General features: G+C 41.7%; 1 protein-coding gene across 2 annotated transcripts in view; it reads left to right on the top strand.

Moving 5' to 3' along the window:
• The window catches only part of PIGK (phosphatidylinositol glycan anchor biosynthesis class K), a 174,927-nt gene that overhangs the window by 38,596 nt on the left and 113,375 nt on the right, over window positions 1–22,956 (top strand). The gene's annotated exons all lie outside the window — the stretch shown is intronic.

The following is a 22,956-nucleotide window of genomic DNA, read 5'->3' as shown; positions in this document are numbered from 1 at the left end:
AACTCTAACTTCTGACTCATTAAAGTGCTAATATTGTGTCTTGGGATGTTGCATTTCTGCACCTTGTTACTGCATCCCATAAATTTGTAACTGCTGGAGAAAGTGCATATCACTCTGCATGGCACTGTGTTGCAGGGTACTGCTGTTCATTAATGTAGGCTGCTTGCATAAATTTTTCATCACTGTTTCTGTATTTGTGTCTGTGCAAAAGAACCGACTTTAAGGTATGTATGTGTATAATGTCATGCAGTATAATACAGCTGATTTATGAGTATGATGAATGGGGTAATAATAAACTAGGTTAACTCTTGAGAGAAGAGGTTAATATATTGCTCTGGTGAATGTTTTAAAAATAATTCACTCATTTAATTTTGAATATGCACGGAGCTTGTATTCCCATAGTGATACTTGAGTTGTATTTGCGAGCTCTACTTGCTTTCTAATTGGTTTTTATTGAAGTTCTGGCCAAGTTTCCCCAAACAAATTCTGTATTCTCCTGTAATAGCAGTAGCTAGGCAGCAGTTTCCTTTTGTGGTAAAGTATGTTGCTTCAGTAACATATGGTCTTTTGCTGTATAGTAAACGAAGGGAGGCCTGTCTCAGATTGTTGCACTGGAAAGAACAAATTCTTTCAGTAGCCAGATTTTGTAGTGCAGTGGTCTTTAAACCTCAGGAGGCAGCATACAACTCAGTGGTCTGCAAGAATGAGATAGCAGTCATATGACATCAGTAATTTTACAAGAAAAAGAGGACCCAAAGCTCAATGCTATGAGGGACTTCCATACCACATAGAGTATTGATGAGGGTGGGGGATCAGGTGCAGACTGAGAAAAAGGCAAGAAAGAGTATTTGCAGGGAGGGTGGTCTTTGAACTTTCCTGTGTGAAAAAGGAATTCTCTGCACCATTTGAGCGACCTTGCCTCATTGTCCTGCTTAAGGGGAGGATTTTTGGTACCCCTTCTCTTTATGCATGTGCGCTAGAATTAGGTTAAAAGGCAGCAATCAGGTTTACTCAATTAAATGCTGATGTAGTCATTTTTTGGGGGCGGGGGTTGTTTTCAGTACCAATATTTCCTATATCTGTATATCAGACTTTAGGTATAGAGGAGTACACCTGCAAGCATGAGTGGCCTATTCATTGGCAGTGGTATTTATAAGATGTACTTACATTCTGTGCCAGGATGGTGGTGAATCTCAAGTATCTGAATTGTGGAATCTGTTTTGCTAAGCTATGACTGATTTTTATGATGTTTCTTTTTTCATTTTATATTCTTAAAGAGGTATATGGGGAAAAATATTTTAGTTAAGTTTCCCCAAATTGTTATTGTTTCTTCCTGGTCTACAGTAAATTAAAATACATTTATACAGAATTTTGAACAGGCAACAGAGAGGGCCTTCCGATAAAGTAACTATCTAGCAAAGACTTAAGTCTTCTGTATATGAGTAGAAATTAGAACGCCTTAGTCTTCATTGCTAGTTTGCCAGATTGGCAAAACTTTAAATGTATGGAAGCCAGGCAATAAGAAATAGGTTCACAGATTAGAGCTGAGAATGCACTAACTTCTTAAGCTGCTTTTCTCTACCAGGATGTCTGGAAGTTGTGGTTAATTTGAGCATTATCCTGACCCAGAATACTCTCTGCTTAGTACTTTGTTCTGGAGAATATGAAGTAATGGGTACCATGTTCAGGATAACTAACCATATTCATACTATCTTTCCTCCTGAGGAAAAACGGGGAAGGTGTAAAGGCATAACAGGCAGCTAAGTGAGAAATTTTCACCCTTGTTCAGGGTGTAGGAGAAAAAGGAGAGGCACGGGAGTTTGTGTTTGAGTTTGCTTTGGAAGTGCTTCAGTGGGGAGGGCAGGGTATAAACTAAATAAATAAAATAAAAATATTGATCTCCCATCCATTAATTGGTAGGAAGGCTAACTGCATCCTGACCTGGATAGCCCAGGTTAGCCTGATCTTGTAGGATCTTGGAATCTAAGCAAGGTCAGCCTTGCCTAGTATTTGGAAGGGCAACCTCCAAGGAATACCAGAGTTGTGACACAGAGGCAGGCAATGGCAAACCACCTCTGAAATGTTTTTTGCCTTAAAAACCAATCTAGCTCACCACCTAGTGGTGCATAATGCTGAAAGAGCTGGCTGACAGACAGTCTTGGTATCTCCTGGCTATTCTACACACAATGCCATATGATAATAGCAAGGCTAACTGCAAGTGCACTATCCCCTTGCAATGTTTATTTTGCAGCTCTGTTTAGTTTTGCATTGAAATCGGTACATTACAATTACTTACGTAGTTCCCGGAATATTTCTTACAATCCATGCCAAACAAATCTATGGCAAAAGAGTGGCTTTTGGGAGTGCTAGTGTCCCTGTTCCCCCAAAAGCTTAGCTTCTCTCTGTGTGTTTTCCCTGTCCCTGATAGTAGCTGCTTCTGCACCATGTTGCCCCTAAACAAATCTTCCTGCTAATTAGGTGATCCAAACCAGTAAGTGTTCATTAGCTGATGTGCTGGCATTAGTGTCACTTAAGGGTCCAAGTCAGAAATATGGAGATGCCACTGAAGGTTCTACACTTATCAAGTTCTACACTGAACGGATGGGAGGAGGTGCATCAACATCTTGCCAAGGTGATTTGACCAGTGCTCCCTATCTTTCTACTCTGGCAGTTCACCAGTGCAGTGTGGTAAGAAGATACTTGTCCAGATGCTTGGCAAAGCTAACATGTTATCACATAAATATTTGCTGACTTGCCTTGCACTTTATGTTTATGTGTTTTGAGTTTTATGTAACTGTAAAATTCATATGAATTGTCATGCTGTGGTGTATTATTAATCTCTGTAATACTATTTAGTAGCCAAATTTAGGCCAGGGAAAGAGGAAACAGAATTGGAGGAGGCAGGCTTTTAAAGATATGTGTAATTGGTAATTATGCGAGTCAGAGGATAAGCATTTATGTTTGAAAAGATCAAGGATAGCAGACATAATAGAACTGAGGGACAAGATCAAATCTCTAGAAATCTAGTAAATTATCATGCCGTTGGGGTGGGTTTTCTCCCCTCCCCCTTTTTTGGCAGTCAAGTCACAGCTGACCCTGTAAGGTTTTGAAGGCAAAAGACATTCAGAAGTGGTTGTTGCCTGCCTCTGCATAGCAGCCCTGATATTCCTTGGCAGTGCCTCATCCAAATACTATCCAGGGCCATCCATGCTTAGCTTCCGAGATGTGACAAGATCAGGCTATCCAAGTGAGGACTGGAAAACAAAAGAGGGACAAGAACAAATCTCTACAAACCAAGTAATTTATAACTGTGTCACTCCTTTAAAAATACAATTCTGCTTAAATTGGATCAAGCATTTTGTGTGTGTATGAAGTTGAGGATAGGGCTTTTTGAGTCAGAGTGGGGTTTTGTTGGCCATATATTGTAAAGCAGGGGTGTCAAACTCATTTGTTATGAGGGTTGTTCAGTTCAGTTTCTTACAGTCCTTGACCAGAACATTTTAGTAATCTAGAACAACCTTAAAAGTACCTTATAAAAAGTCCCACAAAGAATCTGCAAGTTAAAATTTGATGACTTAACGTTATGAGGGCTGGATCTGACATAAAAGAGACCTTGTCAAGCTGGGCCATGTGTATAATAAAATGTAATGTCAGGTAGTGGAGATATAAACTTTATAAATGACACAGAAACACAATTAAAGATTTTTTTTATAGTTTAAATAAAAAATGTTTAAAATGCTCACTCGTGCAATATTTTGTTTATTTAACACTTTCTGATAACTGATACCTCTTGCTCTGAATTATTGCATAAAAATCTGGAGACAATGACTGTGCTGTAGCAATCTTGAGTATGCTGTTAAGGTATTCTTCAGGTGTGTGTCTGTAAATTGCAATCCTACTTTTGATTACAGAAATCTCATGGTCAATGTTTTGAGACTAAGACCTGCGGAAATATGAAATGGCTGGGCATTGTGAACTTTTATACATAAGTTCCTTCATGTGTTGGTCAGCCAATGGAGAAAGCAGAGGCTTTGCTTTGTAGCTCCTGTGCTGTTGAGCAAGCCTGGCAAATCAAGCTGTGATGCAGAAGGAAGGGAGAGAGAGAGAAGGAAGCAGATGACAGTGAGATGCTCACGGGCCTGGTAGGGACCCTCTGGGACCTGAACCGGCCCTTGGGTTGCATGTTTGATACCCCTGTTCTAAAGAGTACATTCGTTGTACTTGGTAAGAGGAGGAATTACTTTCTGGATGTCTTCAGTCTTATTTTAAAAACTATATGACAAAGATATCTTTGTTTTACCAGTAGATGGTGCTTATACCAAGCAGAAAATTCAGTTGATCCTTTTTTCAGGCTTTCTGGAAGAAATAGCCTGAAGTGTAGCAGTGTACATTATGCCAAGTAATAGAACATTTTTGTATTTATCTAATCAACTCCCCAACAGTGTAGAAAATGGAAGAAGTAAAAAATCATGAACTAAATAATTCAAATAACAAACTAGGGGTATAGGAAACGGTGTTTTAAAAAAGTTTCTTATGTAGTAATCTGTTTCTGCCTGACCAAATGTCCCTAGCTAGCCTGATCTCATCAGATCTCTGAAGCTAAGTAGGGTCAGCCCTGATTAATACTTAGATGAGGGACTGCCAAGGAAGTACAGAGCTGCTTTGCATCGACAGGATATGCCAAACCACCTCTTTTCTTGCTTTGAAAATCCTGTGGGGTGCCATAAATTGGCTGTGACTTGATGGCACTTTCCCACCATCAATTGGTTCCTGTTTGACTCATTTCATTACTGTCATTGAAGCTCCTAATCAGACTCTGGTGTGTGTGTTGAGGTTTTTACAATCTTCCAACAACAGCTAACTGTCCCACTTGATAAAGATGCTAATTTTTGGCTTATTATCTTGTAACTCCAAACACCATTCAAGTTATCTATATTTGGGTATCTTCTTAAAATAAAAGAACCTGTTAGTTCACTCTCAGCATTTTGTATTATACAGTAATTTGTATTGCATTTGGTTTCCAGGCATCTCTGTGGGATTTTGGGAGCCTCCCCTATGACTCTGTGGAGGCCCTTGTAGCTTACATGGAATGATGGAGCCATGAACAGAGCTGCTCTTTGGCAGCCTCTTCCATGCACTGTGAGGTCCCTACCTCCTTGGTTTATCAGGGAGCTGGGTGACACGAAGCAGACTGGAAGGTGACTAGGGCAGTGTTTGTGGAAGACTTGGGAAGAAGCATATTGTAAAGCTGATTTGCAGGCCTGTGAGGTGACAATGATAGCAGTGAAGAATTTATTCTCTGCTCCCATTGCGTCAACAGAATCTCATCCAACTCAGTTGTTTAAAGTGTTTTGTGAATTGATAACACCAAGTCTGATCCTGCAGGTGATGAAAATCCCCACCCCTGATGTCAGGTCTATGACTATCTTCAATAATAACTCTCCATTTCATCAGGATTAGTGTTTATTGCAAGACAAGATAGTACCACTGGCAAAGCCAATGATGAAATTAAGGCAGGTTGCAGGTGAATATATAGAAGCAGTTAGCCATTACATGCGGGCCTAACTTTGTGGCTCGAGATAAGTTCAAAACACTAAATTGTTACTAAACAGACATTCTCATTCTGTAATATTTGTTAGCAAAACACTCTAACAGATAGTGATGGCCTTGAAAGGCAGACAGTGTTAGAGGGCCCAGATTTCCCAGTAGCATAGCAGGTGTTTCAGCACAGATCAGCAATAGAACAAGACAGCAAAATGGCAAGCAAAATGGCAATAGAACAAGACAGCAAAATTACCCGAACTGTAATGTTTTTGCAAGGTTCTTTGCTGACAAAATGCGACCTGGGACCTTCATACCTGCCTCTCTCCATATGAGCCCGAGAACTTTATGCTCTTCTGACCAGCACCTTCTGGTGGTCCCTGGCCTGAGGGATGACAATTTGACTTTGACCAGGGCGAGGGCTTTTTCAGGCCTTGCCCTGGCCTACTGGAATGTGCTCTCACTTAAGATCAGGGTTCTGTGGTACTTACTACAGTTCTACAGGGCCTGTAAAATGGAGCGGTCCCACCAGGCCTTTGGTCTAGGTGGTGGACATTCAACCATTCTGGTCTTCCCTGTCCATGGCCCCCATCCAGTGCCCTTGCTGTTCTGGATATTATTTTGCCACTGGGGTCTCTTGGGGTACCTGTTATTCTTGCTTGAAATTAGGCATGGGGTTTTGTTATTATCTATTGCTGCCATTTATTGTTTTACTGTTTTTATTGATTGATGGTTTTGTGTTCTAAGCTGCTCTGAGCCCACTTCTGGGTTTATTCTAAATAAATAAAACAAATAAAAATCTAATCTATTCTTACTCAGAGACCAAGCTGAGTGCAGATCCAGTACCTGAGGTGTCAGAAACATCCTTTTGTTATGAATAGTTTTAGATTGATCCTGCCCATGGATGCTGACAGGGTCCTTGAAAGTGTGAGGACTGCCACTTGTGCTCTGGACTCATGCCCATCATGGCTTTAAAATCTTTCTGGGAAAAGATATTGGAGCCATTAGTGAAAATTGACAGACTTTATTTTGATTTTGTGACAGAGGGAAACTTTGTCCCAGAATAAAATAGTGTTGTAAGGATAGGTCTATCGATACGAAGACTGGGAAATGATCACTTCCCAAGAAGTCTCCAACTTTTAGGAACTTAAAATGGGGGAGATATTCAGGTGACGCCAGGATATAATCTATTACACTGGTTCTTTTGGGACTCACATAACTGAAGTCACCAGCTCCATCAATCTTATAGTAGCCATTCAGAGGGGTAAAGTTTCTCTGAACTGCAAATTTAGCTAGCTCTAAACTACCTCTGTTTATTACACCCTTCTTAGATTTTCTATTATGCCAGGCAGGGCTAAGAAATTCATCATTATCAGAGCCTAATAATTTAAATAAAAGCATATAACCATCTCTGGCAATCTTTGCATTAAAGTCCTCTGCTAGTACTAAAGGTCTCTCCAGAGAAGGGCTTGCAAGTCATCAACAGTTTTACCCATGTGATCCCATCTCTGGACCTGTATACTAGGAATGTATGGAGGAATGAATGTATGACTGTAGTTGGTTAATGAGTCAAACAGAGGAAAGGATAACTGTCACATCATCCAACTTTAAGAGGAAGGCAATAATCAAATCGTTTGCCATCAAAAGAATGCAAGGCCCAATATTCAATCTAGTTGAGATTAAACAAGCTAAGCCCCCTGATGGCCTGCTCCATTTTGGGCCTACATTACTGAAAATTATCAATTCCTCCTTGATTGAGTGGCAGTTATTAGACCCCTGCTCAAAAGACCTTCATAGGCTATTTTACCTTTTCTAGGAAGGTGGTTTTCTTGAAATACACTTAATCCATTTCAATCTGGTTTCAGGCCTGGTTTGGTACTGAGATGGCTTTAGTTGCATTGGTGGTTGATCTTTGTTTAAAACTGGGTAGGGTACAGTCTTCCCTGTCTTCCCTGTTGGATCTTTCAGCATCCTTTGATTCAGTTGCCCACTCTATTCTTATCCACTGACTTGAATGTGGAGTTGGTATTAAGGGCATAGCCCTTTGGTAGTTTCACTCTTTGACCGGACACAAAGAGTTTCCTCCTGAGGTGCATAATCAGCTGGGTGGCATTTATTTTGTGGTGTGCCTCCAAGTTCTATTCTCTCACACATTCTCTTTAATATGTATATGAGGCCACTGAAATATGACACCTAGCTCTGTAATTCATTATCCAAATTTCTTGGTTCTGCACTGGTACTTTCAGGCTGTGGTCAGGTGGCTAAGGCATAACAAACTGAAGCTAAATGCAGACAAGTCAAGAGGGTAATGCTAGTGGGAAGGCTGATATTTTATGGAAAGTGAATAGTCTTAGATGGGGTAACATTGGCTTTTTTGGAGCAGGTTAACAACTTGTGGTGTTCATGGATGCTGCCTTGCTGTTTGAAAAGTGGGTTGTCATGGTGGTCAGGACTGCCTTCTATCAGCTGCATCTGATCCACCAACTTTCTCATTCTTTAGACTCAGCTGATTCTGACCATGCTGATCCATGGATTACTGCAACATAATCTGTGTGGGGATTCCCTCAAAGACAACCCAGAAACTACAACTGGTCCAGAATGTAGCAGTCACTGCTGTCAGAGGCTGCCCACTGGAAACACATGTTGGCCATTTGGAAACCACTACATTGGCTGCCAGTCTGTTTCTGAGTTCAATTCAAGGTGCTGGTGGTTATGACCTTTGAAGTCCATTACAATTTGGGACTAACATATTTGAAGGACCATCTCCTTCCATGTCCCTTTGTGCCAACTACAGTAATCAGGCAGCCATCTTTTGGCTATTCTACCTCTTGGGATGACTCATCTGGCATCAACCAGAGCCTGGTCTTTTTGATAATGGCTCCACCTCTGTGGAGTGGGCTCTAAAGAGGAAAGAGGCGCTGCTTCCTTGGAGATCTTCAGGAGGCACTGCCAGATCTGCCTGTTTACCCCTCAGAACCCCTCAAAATCTCTGGCAGACATTTTTTAAGTGGGGGGTTTGGGGACTTGTTATTTTATCTTTGGTTTTAGCTGGGGATGTTTTAACTATTATTGTAAGCCGCCTTGAACCATGAGGAAAGGTGGGATATAAATATTTTAAGAAGCAAATAAATAAATCTAAGTATATTTAAAAATAGTGGTTATGGGTTTCTCATACAAATGAATTTCTTTTGGCCCTCAGCCAATACACCCCATTGTTTAATTGTATTTTAACTTCTGTGAAGCTGGACTGTTGCCATTATCAGACATTTCTTGCACTTGGTTCTGCTAGCCATCTTTATGGTGATATGGCTTTAGCAGCTCTGTAGCTGTCGCTGACACTGGTTGCTAAGGGTATGGTCATCCGTTACCCCTTCAGTGATTAAATTTGAGATATTTCCTGTGAACTGCTGTTGTGATATTATAGTCCTTTTTGTCTTCTGTATTTTTCATTTTCCCATCTTTTTCATAATTATGATTTCTTTCATTATGCTTTCTTTTTCCTGGAGCAAATTTGGTTAAATACCATGAAACTTTTGGTAACCCAGTATTTGAGAACTATGCTGTAAATGTTTGTTCAGAAAAAATTGTTTTTAAGAATTTGCATGTATTAAGCATTGGCAATATTGCTTGACTTTCTTGTAATCTGTTATAGAATGTCTTTTCTGTTCACCTGATTAGCAGCTAATTGGCTTTACAAAACTGCTGAAAAAAGCACCGCACGTGTTAATGGCAAATTGAGATAAATTCAGTAGGGAGCAACAATTTTATCAATAGAACAAATACAATTGCAAAATTTAATACTGTGGAACAGAATTTGCATAGCAAAATGTCATGGGAAATGAATGGATAAGAATGATAGAGAGTACCCTCAAGAGCTTTAAAAAGGCATTGCATACATTTTTATATTGTAGATAACTGCTACTCTTCTTAATTTAGAAAAGTATCATTTACGTATATGATGGTGTTGTAGTACATAGTGAAGAAAAAACAATAGTGGCCAATCTGAAAATAATCAAAGACACAGTTGTTAAAATAAAAATTAAAAAAGATAGTTTTTTATTTTTTTAAGGAAAATTGATATATATACTCATTGAAACTGGTGCTGCTTGTCAAAGTAACAGACCTGCTCTTCCTTAAGAAGGAGGTGCTGAGGAATACTTTTGTTTCCAAATGACGCATTCAGCAATCACTGTTAACCAGGGTTTCTCTGTATTCTTGCATAGGGCTCTCTGCTTTTGTTACCTCTTTCTTCTTGTAATATTAGAAAATTATCTCATTAGAAGGAAGTGGTGAAATACCATCTTGTGGAATGCAGGGACAGCCATTTACCAGCTCCCCATCAAACAGCCTGTACACTCCAGGCCATGAAGTGATGTGGATTATTTGAACAACTTTCTTCAGTAGTAAGGAAGTTTTTAAAGTTACATAAATCTTGTGTCATGATATTTAGCAGAAAATCATTTTTCATCTTTGAAAGTGTGTATAGTTAAGAGATGTACTAATACAATCAATCACAGTATCAATGTATCTGTTTTGTTCTCTTCTGAAATATACATTGGAACCATGTAACTGTAGAGCTGATACAGTTTCAAGCATTGGCCATAATCCTAATGGTTGTGTGAACTGGCTCTGCATCTGTTCATTTGGCACCTGCATATAGTTCTAGCGTTGTGAGAAGTGTTAGGTGCCCATAACTCTACTATTTCAGGGAAAATGAGGCACAAGAGGAGATACCAGCTGGCTGAAAAAAGTATGCAAGGAAAACTAAGGTGACAGCTGTGTACGGAAAATGTCCTTTTATTCTTGCACCTTCTCAGGCGATATAAACTTTACAAATAAACCAAGGCAGTTGGAATCTGCTTATCTTAAACCACCGCTCAAAGATGATGCCTTGAAAATGAGTTATCCTCAAACATATTTGGAATAATGTGATAGGGTTTTTTTTGTTTGTAGTCAGCTGTTACCTTTTTTCTTGGTGAAGTGGGTCTCTATATATGTGAATAAGACAAAAGTATCTGATTACACAATTTTGCACCTAAGATTTATCAGTGTAGTTATGTATGCACCCAGCTCACTAGAGAAATACTCAATTAACTCTGTCTGGAAGCTTATTAGTCTAGCTGATGAAACTGTATAAGCCTGGTAAAGTTACTATACCATATTAAAAATTCCACACACAAGATTTTCATGTAGATGTTGTGCCATTAATTATTATGGAATTTGGAGTAGTCATTCATTGCTTGGTGAACAAAAGAGAGAAAGCAGGTACAGGCAAATAAATGGAGCATTCTAGAAAAAGCAAAGTATGGGCTTTGGTTGATTTTTTCATTGTCTCTAATTGTATTGTAGTGCAGTAACTCTAATGGACATTAACATTTTTGTACACACATTTAAGACCCAATTCAGAGTTTCACATATGAGCACTAGCATAACATGTCTATCCATTTACAAGGGAGACTAAAAAAGAAATAAATACCACGTAGCAGCTTAAGTTCTGAAATGAGTTCACATATACATGCCACAGAACTGACTCTTAAATTGAAAGTGCCTCAGTATATGCATAACTTCCCTTCAAAACAGATGACCTGGCTACATGTAAAGACAGCCAGCTTGCAAGTGACATGGCACTGGCCGGGTGAGGTTAACCTAGTGATTCTTGGTTGAGGATGATGAAACATCTGTGGTTGTGGGTCATTAGGTAAATAGACTGATAAGTTGGGTGGATCAAATCTTAAGTAGCAGGGCCAGCGCTAAGGGTTCTGCGCCCCCCACCCTCCCAGCTCCCCCCTTTTTTTGTGTGCACGTGCCACAATGACATCACTATGTGACATCATCATGAGGCCACTTTTCTCCTCCACTACACTCTTTGGAGGCTTCCTTGGAAGCCTCCAAAGAGTGTAGTTTTTTTTAAAGCCACTGGGATCTGTTTGCACGCTGGGCTCCTCTCGAGGAATCCGGCGAGCAAACGCCTGCCCGTGCTCCGCCTCTTCGCACCGCGAGGAGGCGAAACGGGGCTGGATCTGGCCCTGTTTGCATGCCGGGCTCCTTTCGGGGAACCTGGCGAGCAAACGTCCGATCCTGCTCCGCCTCCCCACAGTGCGAGGAGGTGAAATGGGGCCAGATTTGGCCCCGTTTGCACACCAGGCTCCTCTCAGGGAACCTGGCGAACAAACGCCGGACCCTGTTCTGCCTCTACGCAGCGTGAGGAGGTGAAACAAGGCCGGATTTGGCCCCATTTGCATGCCAGTCTCCTCTTGGGGCCTAGGCGTGCGGTGGCAGGCACAGGGAGGCGGCAACGGGGGAGGGGAGGTGGTGGCGGTGGGGGAGGAGGTAAGCGGTGGCAGGCGAGGGAAGGTGGGTGCGGGGAGGTGGCTGTGGCGAGCGTAGAGAGGTGGACAGGAGCAGGAAGGCGGCAGGCACTGGGAAAGGGGGCGTCTCATGGTACCCCTAGGTCAAGTGGCACCCCAGGTGGCTGCGTACTTGGCCTACTCCCATGCGCCGGCCCTGCCCAGTAGGAAGGGGCAGGAGTTGTTTTGTAGAAAAATAGGTGGTGGAACTCATCCAGGGATTGTTATGTAGCTGCAACTACTATTCAGTGGACAAGGTAGGGATGAGGGGGTGGCATCAGAAAAGATTTGGGAGCTGTGCTCCTGTGAGCTCCTGCTGAATTCAAGGCCTGGGAAGGGGCAATGTGAAGTATAGCCAGGCAGGGATCCAATCCATTTATACTGTCTAAGGCCTTACTCAGGAGCCAGAAGGCTTGGGGTTTTGACAGTTACAGACAGCCATCTTCTCTCTCGTTCCTTTGTTACATTGTCTGTATTTCATATATCAAATTTAATATACCAAAATAAAGATTCCTGTGCACTCTGGTCATTCATTATGTCCTTATATGTTAGACTTTGTAGTCCTGTAGGATTTTTTTTTTTTTGCCTCTTGATACCTACTTTTTCATTCTTGTGCTTTTTTCTTATTTATTAGACAGAACCCACTTATCTACCAAAATTTAGAGCTCCACCTTTTGCAGTTGCAGTTGTGAAATGAGGCTACTTCCTATATGGTAATTCTTTATATTCAAGGGGAAATATGGAGCACAGGTCCATCAGTGGCTATTAGCCACAGTGTATGTGTGTATATAAAATTTTTTGCCACTGTGTGACACAGAGTGTTGGACTTGATGGGCCGTTGGCCTGATCCAACATGGCTTCTCATGTTCTTATATTCTTATTTCATAGAGCCGAACTCATAAGGCTGTACAGGTACCAATGTTTCTTGCATGAGAGTTAATTTATGTTTGTGCACTAAAATTGTTACATGATATATTGTCCACATACTAAATAAGGACTGCAAGATACTGGGCTGCAGCTATAATTAAGGCCTTTACATTTGCAGCTCCTCAAACAAAAATGAATGAAATGATCATCTAAAGCATTCACTTGAAGGAAGAGAAGAAGAGGAGATTGGATTTATACCCCACCCTTCACTTGGAGTCTCAGAGTGGCTTACAATCTCCTTTCCCTTCCCCTCCCCATGACAGACACCTTGTGAGATAGGTGGAGCTGAGAGAACTCTTTCAAGAACTGCTCTTGAGAGAACAGCTTTGAAGCTTGTGAGTGACTCAAGGTCACACCAGCAAATGCATGTGGAGGAGTGGGGAATCAAACACAATTCTCCCAGATTAGAGACCATGCTTCTAGCTACACCACACTGGCTCTCAAAAGACAGTGGCTCTCAAACTACACCAAACTGGCTCTCAAAAGACAGTGATAACACATGCAGTGTTCCCTCTAAACTGAGTTAGTGTAAGCTAACTCACAGTTTTTAAGTCTCCAGCCCACACATTTTTGTTTTTAAGAACTTTAATGCCAGTAGCTCACAAAGTAGAATTTTTTGCTCACAGGACTCCACAGCTTAGAGGGAGCATTGATCACATGTATCACAACTTGCAGTTGCAAAAATGAGTTATAAAGACTTTGTCAGCAACTAGGTTTAAACAGGGGCCATTCTTTTGAGTCAGAACTGAGGATCAAGATTCCTTCCTAAACAGGGCAAGTTTTAGGCAAATATCCTTTTGATCCCATCCTCCCCAGCCTAAGGTCTTGGCAAAGTTCCCTCTTCATTTATGAACATCAGCTGCAGATTTGTTCAAAAGGCTCTTAGAAAGCAGCAGAAGTGCATATTAAAAAAGGATGCTGATGGCCAGGTTAAGTCATTTGGTTGCCAGTATGCAGTCTATGCATATCTTTGGTTATGGCAGGTACCAACCATGTCTTTCTAACTGGAGCTGCTCATCGTCTTGAGAAGAACATATACACTATAAAGTGAAAGCAAAACAGCAAGATGGTGGAGTTCCATTTCTTTTTGCAGTCCGTGGCTTTTTAGCAATCAACAGTGTGTTATGCTATGCCATTATGCCAAAAGAAAATGGAGCTGAGCACATAGTCATAAATTCTAGAGAGCTGCAGGGTGCAGGCAACCTTAATATTTTTCTCTTTGCCATTAAACTATATGCAAGTGCTCTCAATCTTTGCCTGTCTCAGAACTGTGGAAAAGCTTACGCTCTGCTTTTTGAGTGCCTAAAGGATTACATTCCAGATGGTCAGAAATTTCTTCCATTTTAGATTTCAATCTCTTCCTCATCCATTAGGGACAGGAAGGAAAGTCTGATTTTGTAGCAAAGCACCTCTTAAAAACATCCACATCATATTGTGATTATTGTTTTTTAGGTTTTGCAAACAATGTATAGATTAATCTATACATGGAAACTTTCATCACTTATTAAAATTTACACAAATTTGTGAGCTCCATTTTCTCTGTATTGAATTTAATAAATAGGAACCACAAAAGATGACTTCTTCCTAGTCTGAATATCAAGCTAGGAAATATCTTTAATTCCATGAATAAAACTCTAGGGCAGGGGTGGCCAAACTTGCTTAACAGAAGAGCCATATAGAACATCAGATGTCTGACAGCCAGAAGACATGGACATCAGATGTTTGAGACATGCAGGGAGGGAGGGAAATAGATGGGGAAAGAAGAGGTGGAAAGAAAGCAACTTTAAATGCATTCTCCAAGCTGTCGGCTGGTTTGGCTTGGAGAAGTGATTTAAACAGAAAAAAGCCTTCTCCTAGCTGGCAGATGGAGAGCCATACATGTATGAAAGAGCCAGATGTGGCTCTTGAGCTGCAGTTTGGCCATCCCTGCCCAAGGGCTTCCCTTCTAGCAATAAAAAATCAGGCCACTGAAATTATCAGTGCTCAGTTTAAAGAGATGTGCACTTGAAAATTTGATATTTTGGGATTCAGATTTTGGTAAGGTTTCCATACCAGTTTTCTGGATTATTCAGATTTTGGGGATTCAGATTTTGGTAAGGTTTCCATACCAGTTTTATGGATTATTCAGATCATCAATACAATTTTGGATTTCAAGTATTTTGGGGTCATTTTCTCTTATTGGGGGATTCTTTTTTTTATGATGGGAGGGTTCCTAGATTGACTGTTTTCAAGCAAATGATACCAAAGGTGCAGAGGACCTAGTATTGTGTGTCCAACTGATTTTCCCCCTCCACTTTTGAGTCTAGTTCTACAGACCTGAGAACAAGGTGCTTCCAGCCATTTTACATGTCGTTATTACATGGGGGGAAATTCCATTTTTTCTACTGGGGAAAGAAGCCAGTAGCAAGGGACACTGTTGCAAACCAAACAAAACTAACATCAAACCATAAAAGCCAAACAGAAACTATGGCCAATGTGGCAAGCCGAACAGAGAACCAATGTCAAACCAGAGAATCCAAGCCAAACCAACCTGACAAGTTGATACTTAGGCAGCCAGCCAGACCTGGTAAGATACTGATGCAGACACACATGCACTCATGTCACTTTCCTGAGAAGGCCTCAAAAAGTGTGAGAAGGAGTTTTGAGCACTTGTGTTTCCTCTCTCTGCAGCCTATTCTGACTGACAGGGGAGCCTCAGGAGCTGCAGATGCCCTTCATTACAGCCACTCCTGTTCCCTCTCACGCCTGTAAAGAAGAGCCACAGCAGCATGGTTGCATGTTTGTGGGTTCTGCTTGTTTTAATTGACATACTTTTCTACTTCACTAACATCTCTTGTTCCAATTAGATTTGTATGTTTTGTTCTTCATGAGAGTAGGAAGAACAGCATTGTGGCACTGACAGACAGACATAACCTTTATTGGCTTAACAGAAAAAAAATACAAGATTTCAGGGGTGGCCAATGGTAGCTCTCCAGATGTTTTTTGCCTACAACTCCCATCAGCCCCAGCCAGCATGGCTGATGGCTGCGGCTGATGGGAGTTGTAGGCAAAAAACATCTGGAGAGTTACCGTTGACCACCCCTGCAAGATCTGAAGAAACTTCACAGTAGGACTGACCACAGTAATTTGCCAGCACAGGCAACATAGGGATACATGATTACAAACAAAACTTAACTAAGAAAAGTGGAACAGGGTGTTCCTCTATCTGGCTCCATTTTTAATTTCTTTGTCAATCACTGCTAGGGCCAAAAACTCCACAACCTGCTCAGTAATTGAGGGACATTTGTCAGCCAACAAAAACTCTGTCCATTTGTTTGTCATCAAATCATGGGTTAGAAGAAGGGACTTGATCAAGTGGCATCAGTGGGAGGTAAGTAACAGGCAGTCTAATAAAATGTGCTGTATAGAATCAGGTTCTCTTCTGCATCTGCACCATCTGTGTTCTTAAGGGATACTCTTATACCTACCAGAGACCATGGATGAAGGAAATACGTTGAGTCTGGCCAGCATAAAAACTCAGTGTTGGTGTGAGTTTATTAAATTTAGGAAGTACTGAGCCATACAAATTTGGGAAGAGGGAAGGCCCAAGGAGTGGGGTGAGCATTTGCCCTTTACTCTGGCAATTATTAATTGGGAGTCAGTGTCTAGTATTCTCCTGTGGATTGAGTGGAATATTTAAGATTCGCTGGAGTTTGTCAATGAATCTAAATCGATGTACTGTATTTATTTTCTGCAAAGCATCATTCTGAGAGGTGCTGGATCCCACCAACATAATTCCTAAGTTGCGTGGCCACCAGGGTTTAGTTGAACGTCCGTTTAATAGTTTTTTTGAATACATTTTGGAATGTGGATTTTATATAATACCAGTCAAAGTGGATAACTTTCCTGCCTTTTCTTTGTACTTCTGAATTGAAGAGGGGCAAGTTGACCTTTTAGAAAGAGTAATTGCTCAACACTCCAGTGGAGCAGATGTGAGTAGTGCAAGCTGATCACGTTGAGAAAAATGTGATCACTCTGCACACTTGTCAAAGAGAGTTTGAGGAGCCTTTGAGCCACATGAGAGAGGTTCAGCCATACCATCTCTTTCCTGGCCTGGTAGCTCAGTGGATCACTGGCACATGACTCATAGGGCTTAGAAATGTGTGCCTCATAGAGTGCCATCGGGGGTTTGTAAGATGTAAGATATTTTAGCTTGAATTTTTATTGGTTTTAAATTTATGTATTTCCATACTACTGATGTATATTGCCCAGAGCTGATGTCTATTGTTTACTGCAGATGTTTACTACTGATGTATATTGTTTACTAATCACCCCATCCTGAATAACAGCGGGATGGGGTATTAGATGATGACAACAACAATGACAGTTTATAAGGTGGCAAAAACAAGAGCAACAAGCTGAGGGAGCTGCAGAACTGCTGCCTCCCCTTTTCTTTCCTCTTGGTCTGCAAATGCTGCATCCACTCATCTCTCCAGTGAATGAGTTTACTGGCACACTCAGAAGGCTGCTGTTGATGTATGGATTTCACATGGTCCCTGTGATGGAACGGCCCTGGTTTGCCTAGCAGTCCCTGTTCCCCTTTTTGGAGGGAGCTATTTCCCCCCCGGCCACTTGGGCTCGCTGCCACCACCTGCTCAGTCTAGGGGTTCGGATTGAGAGGAACAGGACTCCCAATCCCTCTCTCCAGCTCTGAGGCTAGGCCTCAAGGTCCTCTACCACCCTGTACTTGGGTATCACAGAGACCACAGCACTTCTTCGGGGAACCCCTGGAGGATTGGCACCTTATCCAACTACATGCCTTCCCCCTTCCCCTGGGGCCCCCTTCATAAAGCAGTGTGGTCTAAAGCGGTTGGGGATCTATGTGGTACAAAGTTTGACTGCCAGCATTCAAAACAGTAAAAATATTTAATTAGAAGAGAAAAAGAAAAGAAAAAACAAAAACAAAAACAAAAGCAGTTGCATGTAACAGTTTAGCACAGCACCCGCACAGCAACCAGAATGACAAATAAAAGGTGGATTTAAACGCATCCTCCCGTCCCTGGTCTAAACTTGCCCTGCCTTGTGGATGACTTACTCGGTCTGACTGCCTGGAGTCCTCTCCCTCTTGAGAAGGCCTCTCCCGCAGTCAGGAGGCCACAGACTGACAACCTCTCTCCTTGAGGGCCAGCCGAGAACTGACCTTTTCCCACCTCACTCCAATAAAACAAAAGAACTTCCTGCCCCTCTAGGAGGCTTTCCCCCTAGAGTTGATGGTTTAACTCCGGAAGGGAGGCGGGAGTGAAGGGAAGGCTAGGCCGCAAAGCCTGCCTTAGCAGTTTCATGTTCCTTCCCAACCAAGCACCACCATTAACTAAGATGGTGTTTCTCCACAGTCCCCAACATATAGACAGTTTTCTTGGTGAGTGGTTCCAGGCAGAACTTGATGCCCTTTTAAAGCCTCCGTACCAGTACATGCACTGCTATAACAATGTCTGCACAGCCTGTACCTGGGTCCAGAAAGTCAGCCATCTTTCCTGGAAGTGTGTGGGTCAAGGGAATAATGAGACCCAGGTTTGCCAGGTCAAATGAGAGTGTGTTGGAGAGCTCTTGAAAGGGACATCCACTGCCTGGGAGAAAGTCAGCCACTCATTATATATTTATTTCATTAATTTTTTTAACCAGCCTTCCCTGCAAGCAGGGTTCAGTCTAATCCATTCTACAATAGTGTATAAATAATAAATCATTTACATTAAAACCTACATTAAAACCAATCTAGATGCAAAGATCCTATTTATAAGGTAGCAAAAAAGTTACAATTTCTGAATCCCTTGGGGGTTTCCAGGTGGTGGTGGAGAGTGAGAGTGCCAGACTGTACGCTGTCCTTTCACTGTCTTCAACTAAATGCCTTGTGGAACATTTCTGCCTTACATGTCCTGCAGAAAGATAGTAGATCCTTCAGGGCATGCATGTTCTTCAGCAGAGAGTTCCACCAGGTGGTGGCCAGGGCCAAAAGAGCCCTGGCGCTAGTTGAGGGCAGCCAGATCTCTCTCGGGCCAAGGACCACCAGTAAATTCTTGTTCCCTGAGCACAGTGCTCTTCCGGTAGCATTCTGAACAGTCTCTCCGCTGAAGAGTCTCTGAAGTAACCTTGTTCAAGGTGCTCTTTGCCTCACCAGACTGCCTAGCATGGCATCAGTGGAGTTCTGCTGAGTGCTGACATTCTTAAAAGGCAGTGCTCTGGCATATCCATGTGTCTGCTTCTGGCACAGCAAGTGGATCACCTTCACATTGTGTAAGAAGTGACTTGTAATATTCTGGAGCCCTAGAAATCAAGGGCCACAGCATCCAGTCTGGGATTCTGTGCAGAAACCAAATTGAGGTCATTCCTTACCACTAGGTGAAAGACCTGGGTCACAGAATAGATGTGCATCAGGCCCACAGCCTGTGCTGTTGTCCTAATATCTGTGCTACTGTCAGTCATCATATAACCCATGGAGTTTTCCTGGGTTACCCATGCCACTAATTTCTTCTTGATGGTAGCAACCACCTTATTTGCCTTGGCATGGAGAAACACCTTGTGATAGCTGACCCCTCTCACCTTGTCTAGTTCTGGTTACTGTAGCAGTATCCAAGTTATCTGATTGGAGAGCCTTCTGACAAACGATGGGATAAGCTGGTAACTTAATAATCAGAAGTTACATTTTTGTAGTTTTTCAGGTGGGCAATTGGTACAGGTTACTAGCCCATCTGTAGTGCTTACACTCTGGTGCATTGCAGCTCTTGGAAACACTTCTGCACAGATGCAGAACCACATGATGGCCATATTATGTAGATCACCCTTACTGTAATTCTCCATCTGTGGAGAACCATGTGCTGAGTGGTGGTTGCTAAGCTGAGCCATCACTATTCCAAAGTATTTCTATCAGCTTCTGAATGACAGTCCAGATGTTAAAACCTGTCCTGAAGGTTGAGTTAGATTGTCACTATGGTTCTAGCTAGGTACAACTATAAGCAAAATCAGGAGAGGGTAATGGAACCAATGGTATTACTGATAGAAACAAAGTGATTTGTGGATTAATTTAAAGGATTTGTTCTCTGTGCAGTTCTATATACCAGTTCTATATAACAGGCACGCCTGTTTGGTATAGTGGTTAAGTGCGTGGACTCTTATCTGGGAGAACTGGGTTTGATTCCCTACTCCTCCACTTGCAGCTGCTGGAATGGCCTTGGGTCAGCCATAGCTCTGGCAGAGGTTGTCCTTGAAAGGGCAGCTGCTGTGAGAGCCCTCTCAGCCCCACCCACCTCACAGGGTGTCTGTTGTGGCAGGAGAAGTTATAGGAGATTGTAAGCCGCTCTGAGTCTCTGATTCAGGGAGAAGGCGGGGTATAAATCTGCAATTCTTCTTCTTCTTCCTCAGCTTTCAACATAATGTGAAAAATGATAGCTGTTTACAGATTTTGAAAGGAGCTACTCATTTTTCATTCTAAAACTAGTAAGTCCAAACCACTACATAAATACAGCTGTACATAATAACATTTGACTATATTTCCTCTTTCTAGCCTGCCTTTCCTTTCTTATCTCATTTTCCTGCATTATCTGTTTTTGAATATAAGCTCTTTGAGAGATTTGCCTGTGTTGCATATAAAATTCTGCAAGGCATAGATAGCACAGCATTAATAGTAATAAAAATAGACTTGTAGCAGTTAGAGTTTGCCTTGTGAGCTTATTTTGGCATATCTAATTCACAAGTTCCAATTCAGAGCATTGAGCATGGAATTTGTGGTGGTCCTTTTGACTTGAATAGATAATTGCTACAAACACTGGAGCAGAAGAACCATTTAAATTGCACCCAGTTTAGTAGTCAACTTCTGTAGCTCTTTTAAAGTTGTGTTGTCTGTATTCATAGGGGAAGTGTTAACTGTGCTTATGACCAAGGGCATGAAAGCATAGTTAGCCAGACTAATATCAGAATCATTAGCATTTATGCTAAAGATGGGTTGCTGTCTCTATAGGCACTGTTCGTGTCTTTAAAAGATCTGGATCAATTGGCCTGCAATTCACTTAATGGCCAACTGGGCTATATTAATAATCTTTTAAATTCAGTCCAAATACTCCAGAGTGGGTGCAGTGTTTCTTGTCTTCAGATGAAAGGTCAAACTTAATCTATGGAGCATATGTCTCAGGTGAGGCTTTGTGTTAAATGTCAAATGCTATAAGTGGCAATGATGATTATTCATGCTTGAACAAAAATCTAGGGTACATAGGAATTTCACTGGCCATAAATCTGAACAGTATGCTTAGCTCTAATTACAGTTTTCTGCAAGTTTAGCAGAACTAAATTTTAAGTTATTTTCATATGCATGAAAAGAACAAAATAACAAAGTAAATAACCTTTATTTACTTTGGATGTAACTGGTATGTCAGACTTGGCTACTTGCAATGACATGATAGAACTTTGAAAGAATTTCATAATATGCATACTTTTATGGACAAGTGTTAATTAGAATTTGTTTACCTACAAATGTTGTGCAGGTGAGCAGCGTATTATTAATGTGATGACATAAACTGACATTCCATGAACACTCTCTAGATAGGACCTCCTCATTCATACCAATGTTTTGAGAGGCCTGTTATTTATTAAGAAAGTATCTAGAACAGGGGTGTCGAACTTATTTGTTATGAGGGTCGGATCTGACATAAATGAGACCTCATTGGGCCGGGGCCATGTTGGATTGGGCCAAGCCATGCTGGCCGGGCCATGTGTGTACCTATTTAAGATTAGGTAGCAGAGATAAAAACTTTATAAAGGACACAGACAAACACAGTTTTTTAAAAACCCAAAAACCCAACTTAAAACATGCTTAAAATGTTAGCACTCATTGGTTTTAAAGATCCTTTCTTTGTATTTCTCCCATGGAATCTAAGGAACTGGGCAAGGGAAGCTCTGGCTCTTTCCTTCCTTCCTCAGGGGACTGGGGAAGATGCCTCAGCCAGTAGAAGGAAGAGAGGCTTGATTCAGTAGCTCTGCTGTGCAATTGAGAAATCTGGCAAAGCAAGCTCTCCCTCCCCGCTTTCCTTCCCAAGGGAGGAGCTTCAGCCAATGAAGAAAATAAAGAGTTTGCTCTATAGCTGCTGTGCAATAGAGCAAGCCTTGCAAAGCAAGCTGTTATGCAGAAGGAAGCAAGATATAGGGAGAAGGAAGCAGATGACGGCTAGTTGCTCTGAGGCCTGATGGAGCCCTCTGAGGGCCTGATTTGGCCTCCAAATTGCATGTTTGACACCCTTGGTCCTAGGACATTGTTCTTCAGCCAGAGAGTTGAGAGCCAAAATTAGGTTGTGCTCAGTGTCAGTTGCATTAACAATGTTTTTGTTTTTTAAACAGGGGGACTTTGCAATTAAAAATTAAAAGTGGGTCTTGTTATAGAGTGCAGGTTAAATGTGAGTTCTTAGTGTGAAGTCTCTAGATCTAGATCTGGGGAGGGAGAGGAAAGGAAAAAGCTAGAGAAAGAGCCCCATAGCATTTTAAAGAAGACCAGCAACATTTTATCCCAGGTGTAAGCTTTTGTGTGCTTGCATACTTCTTCAGAGAGGGAGAGAGAGAGAGTGAGTGTCCCATAGCACTTTTAAGAAGAGCAGCAATGTTTTATTCCAGGTATAAGCTTTTGTGTGCCTGTATATTTTTTCAGAGAGAGAGGATGGGAGGGGGGAAAGAAAGCCAGAGAGAGCATGCCGGAAAGAGAGAGCATGCCGGGGGGTGGCGGGGAGAGATCCATCCCATGGCACTTGGAGAGATCTCCCTTTCCAGTTTTAACAGATGAGGAGGGGGAAAGAAACCTGACCACAGCGTTCATTCTTTATTAGTGGAAGGGGGAGCAAGAGTTCAATAGCGCCTTGACAACTAACAAAATTTGTGGCAAGGCTTTCATGAGTCACTGCTCACTTCTTCAGATACAACTAGAATATGAGTCCATCTGTCCTTATGTCTTGGATAGTTAAATGATTTCAGATGCCAAATGACAATAGGCGTTGGTAGATCCCTAGAAACCTAGATCTTAATTCAGTCCGGGAGCATGCATTGTTTTGAGCTTTGTTATCAGTTGCAATTCAGCAGTCTCTTTTTGATTTCCCTTTGAAATTCCTTTGTAAAAGAACCGCTACTCTAA

Source organism: Heteronotia binoei, chromosome 2 (genome assembly GCF_032191835.1).
Source record: "Heteronotia binoei isolate CCM8104 ecotype False Entrance Well chromosome 2, APGP_CSIRO_Hbin_v1, whole genome shotgun sequence".
NCBI lineage: Eukaryota > Metazoa > Chordata > Lepidosauria > Squamata > Gekkonidae > Heteronotia > Heteronotia binoei.
The sequence above is the reverse complement of the archived record's forward strand: the minus strand, read 5'-3'. Positions and strand labels throughout refer to the sequence as shown.